Here is a 5,074-nt window from a genome sequence, read left to right as displayed (position 1 = left end):
TTCTCTTCTCGCCTCTGTGAGTTTCACTTCTTGTAGAAGTGAAACAAGTCTGAGCTCTGATCTACACAACATGTGTCTGTTCAGTGAACGTGTCTGGTCTGTGGGCTCCACCCCCTGCAGACTGTCAGATCTGAAGAGGAGGAGTCCAGGGGGAGGCAATCGACCAGCAAGGTGATCAGACTGAGAGGAGGACGGGTTCAGACTCGTCTACTTCCTTGTTGTCATCTTCACTTTTCAATTCATCATCAGTCACATGAGAAATGAATCAAGATGAAGATTAAATGAAATAACAGACACAGAAATGAGCAGCAGAAGAAACAAACTGTTAGTCTCATAAAACCAGCCCAAATCCAACTTATACAATAAATCTAATTTTACAAATCAACAACAAATTTGTCACTTTCGTCGGTTACATTCTTCATCTGCAAAATGAAATCAAATGAACCTCTGACCTCAGAAAAAAATCTGTCAAAAAATGGCTCAGACTTTACGGAAGCAATTTTGCTCTGATCTAAACATCATGTCTTTTCAGTGAATGAACCTTCTGTAAACTGTCAGATCTAAAGGGGAGGAGTCCAGGACAGGTATGGACAGTAGTGGTGGGCAAATTGATCCAAACATCGATAATATTGAAATCAACTTTGGTGTTGATATTTATCGATACTACTGTAATTAGGTGGATACTTTAGTTTCCGTTTCTCTGCTGTCTGCGTTTATGTAAGTAAAGGGTGTAATCAGTGTAGCAGCCCATGTTACAGCCAGGCAGGTGCACTTGGCTCCTCCTCCCCCTCTTTGTAGTTTGATGTTGTACAGTCACATGACTCAGCGGCCCCAGGCAGCTAAACAAACAAATATGTAACCAGCAAGGTCTGGCCATAATCCCATGATCCCACAGCTACTCAGTCTGTTTTATTTACACAGAGACACAAAAATGGCAGAAAGAGAAGTGTCGTTTGACTGCATTTTCAGGCAGAAAATGACAACAGTGTTATCTGCACTACTTGCAATAAGGTTATTAAATACAGCATGAAATCCACAAATCTATACAAACACATGAGGAACCAAAACAAACAAAATAAAGAGCTTCACAGACAGAGAGAAGAGAGACACCCCCCACCCCCACAACAGACCCACCCAGAGGCAAAAGTCTGGCACTAGAACACAATATCCAGGTAGAACGTGGTCAGTCATATTTTAGTCATATTCAGCATTAGTTCCAAAGTCCAAATGTTCATTTGTTATTTTAGCCAAATCAAAAAGTATTCAATTCAACACATTTTATTTGTCCCAGAGGGGCAATTTATTAATCGTGTAATTAACTGATTAATTAATGAATTAGTATACATTTTAGTAAGACGTCAAACTAATATTTATCCCCTTGTCATTCATTTAAAAAAATACATATACTGGAATTGAAATAAATTCAAACAAAACTGAATATAATACATCTCACATTTGATTGAATATAATTAACCCTTGAACTGAAAAGGAACAATTTTATTTCGTTTTTGTGATGTGTTTTTTTATACACACATAATACTTGAAAAAATTGTTTATCTGTTCACGCTGCTTTACATGGAGCTCAAGGCAGGTGTCCTCCACTTTTACATATAGGATAGTCTCATCATCTTTGAGAAATCCATCCTCTGAAAGATTTACATTTGTTCTGAGGGGAAATCCTGTTACATCATGATATGAGCCTCCTGAATTTAGACGCAAAATATATTTAAATTATCATCATCAGCACAGCCTGCATAGATGACATAGGCTGAATAAATGTGAGAGAAATACAAAAAATGTACACATACCTTCAATGAAAGAAACGTCTGAAATAATATAATCAAAGAACAGCTGAGTTGAATGAAATGTGGTTTTAGGGTGGAACTTTACCTTTAGAAATCACAGACGTGGCAGATTCACATGGGATTAGGATCACAGACGACCTCCATAATTACTACAAATAAGCAGAGGTTCACAGGTAAAACTAGTTCCATGTCAATGGGGTTTATGACAGTGTGTTTATATTTCATGAAATTCTTATGTTGCTTTACTGCACCCATTTTATATATAGTACTTTGTGATTTTTATCTGTGAAAAGCGCTTTATAAATAAACTTTTCTTACTTAATATGTTGCCCAAAACAGCAATTCTGATCATTCCTACATTAAAACACTATTATCTGTGACATAATTAGAGATCGACCGATATGGGTTTTTCAGGGCCGAATCCGATACCGATTATTAGTAGCTAGAGGAGGCCGATAACCAATATTTGGAGCCGATATTCATTTGCAGTAACAGTGTAAAAATTGGCATGAAAAATTTTGAATAATGCAAACACTGAACTTCGTTTAAATGCCTAAAGCATGTTTATTTAATCAAATAGATAGAAAATAATAGCTCCAGAAGTGCATGGATTTCCTAGACTCAGAAGCATCTCTTATAAAGTTGAATAAAAGCTTAAATAAATAGCTCCCTGAAATTTTTCCACAGTAAATAAAGTAAAATTTAAATATAACTATAATGACTTATCTTTGTTTTAAGTTCAAACACAACAAAAATACAGGTAGATTGTTGTAAACTCTTGGGCCACATGCTGACATCTGCTCATCTCATCATGCTTCATTTATTACAGCATTTGGGAAGCCTTAAGTTAATTTCATTATTAAATTTTAGATTTTACCATGCGATAGTAGGGACGCTGTCATTCAAAACTATGCTGCTACATTATTAATGATTAATATGACAAAAGCTACATAAAAAAGTCTAATAGCTGCTATGAGTGCAGTTAAACTCCTGACAGAACACAAACAGCCTTTAGGGCTTTAATGAGCACACACAGGATTTAAAATGTTCCACCATGTTCAGATAAATCACTTCTGAATTTTACTCTCTGTCATCTTCACTTTAATTTTCAGATCATAGGACTAGAAAGCTCATAGCAACATTAGTAGTTGTGAGTTGTAGAGTTCTTCATGTGACTTCAACGCAAACACACACTATTACATTACATACCAACACAGTCTCATCCCAAATAGTCAGAAACCGACGCATGTGGTCAGAGCCCCACAGCGGCACTATTTGACGCGGGGGGTGTACCCTTCCGCGTCGAAATCCGACGTGGAAGGGGGACGTACCGCGGAGAGGCGAAGTTTTCTCGTGTGAGAAGCTCCGGAGAGAAAACACATGTGTTAAAGGTAAAGGCAGAAAACTCTTCTGAAACTGTAATAATCATCCCTGTGCTCTACATCTGATAACTCCTACTAATGTTTCAGAAGAACGTCAGAGCAGAGTAAACATTAGCGGCAGCTCTGCTAACTCAGATGACCTCCTGACATGTGTGTGAATTAGACTGCTGATAATATGGAGATGGAAACAGAGAGAGAGAGAGAACATGTATGTAGAACACAGTCTCATCCCAAGTCAGTCCCAGTCTGTGTGAGGACAGCTTCCACGTCAAGCAGTCAGAGGGCACAGAGTGGATAGTGCAGGAGAGAGAGAGAGAGAGAGAGAGAGAGAGAGAGAGAGAGAGAGAGAGAGAGAGAGAGAGAGAGAGAGAGAGAGAGAGAGAGAGAGAGAGAGAGAGAGAGAGAGAGAGAGAGAGAGAGAGAGAGAGAGAGAGAGAGAGAGAGAGAGAGAGAGAGAGAGAGAGAGAGAGAGAGAGAGAGAGAGAGAGAGGGGCGCGGCTGCATCTGAGCCCAAATAACCCAGTTTTAAATTGATGTGTTAATATCGGCCGTCAGATTAAAAAAAGGCCGATACCGATATACGTCAAATTCCCAAATATCGGCGCTGATAATCGGCCCGGCAGATAATCGGTCGACCTCTAGACATAATGATAGAGAATGTAATAAAACAGCCCTAAAAGGATTGTTTTATTCCCTGCATTGTGGTGGCAGTTTTACAGAATCTGACAACTTTTACACTGACTCTAAGTCACACATGTCAGCATGTCAACAAGTAGTTTCCCTTTTACATTGCATTAATAGATTTTTCCTATACAAATAAGGAGAAAACTTACTTTGTCTGAGGTCTGACCCAGTTAAATATAAATCAAATTATACTATTAGTCTATTATTACTTTATTTAAACCTTATTATTGTACTTCCATCCATCCTCAGGACTTTCTCAACCCCTCTGACCTCGCTCATTTAGGAGACAAGAACAGAACTTTACTATCATTAGCCAAATACATCCTTCAACATATTTATGTGACAGATCTTTGGTCCGACAGCATGACCTGACTGCAGCAGTGAACAGTAAAATGGCAGTAATACACTACTGTGCAGTAAAACAACCACTGCAGCATCACCAGGATTTACTTTATATCACTATGTAGCAGATTAGAACCAAACAGGTCGGTTCAAGTGTAGTCACAGTATTATTTAGTTCAGTTCAATGAGAAAAACACAACCAGATAAAAATGAGTCACATTCTTCACTAAACCAACAAGACTCCAGCCTGGATACCAAACATTTTAGGTATTACCTCATTTAATATTCTTAAAATACTTTGGCACCTTCAGAAACTGTCATCACAGACACTTCCACAAACAATCATCACATAACACTGGCTAAACCTCACATGAGGTAAACAGGAAAAAATACAGTTTTAAACAGAGTAAAAGCAGGCACTCACCCATCATTTATAAAGAAAATCCACTCTTGTATGTTCCCAGGTGAAATCCAGATGTAGAAAAGTCAGTCTCTGTATATCTCTATCGCTCATTCTTTTCTCCTCCTTTACTCTCTCTCTTTAACCCCAACTGGTCAAGGCAGACAGCCATCCTTCAGGAGTCTGGGTCTGCTCCAGGTTTCTGCTGTTAAAGGGAAGTTTTTCCTTCCACTGTCACCAGTCACCAGTGTTTGCTCCTGGAGGATTCTGTTGGGTTTCTGTAAATTTGATTTTGATGTGATAAAACACTTTGTGACTCTGTCTGTGAAAAGTGCTCTATAAATAAAAGTTACTTGCTTACTTAGATCCATTAGTTGGTCTGGAAAGTTCCATAAATGAGGTCAGAACCGCCTTCACTGCCTCTAAAGCCAGCTAACAAAAACATACTAGCCCGCAAAGCT

This window comes from Sphaeramia orbicularis, chromosome 12 (assembly GCF_902148855.1).
Source record: "Sphaeramia orbicularis chromosome 12, fSphaOr1.1, whole genome shotgun sequence".
Taxonomy (NCBI): Eukaryota; Metazoa; Chordata; class Actinopteri; order Kurtiformes; family Apogonidae; genus Sphaeramia; species Sphaeramia orbicularis.
The sequence above is the reverse complement of the archived record's forward strand: the minus strand, read 5'-3'. Positions refer to the sequence as shown.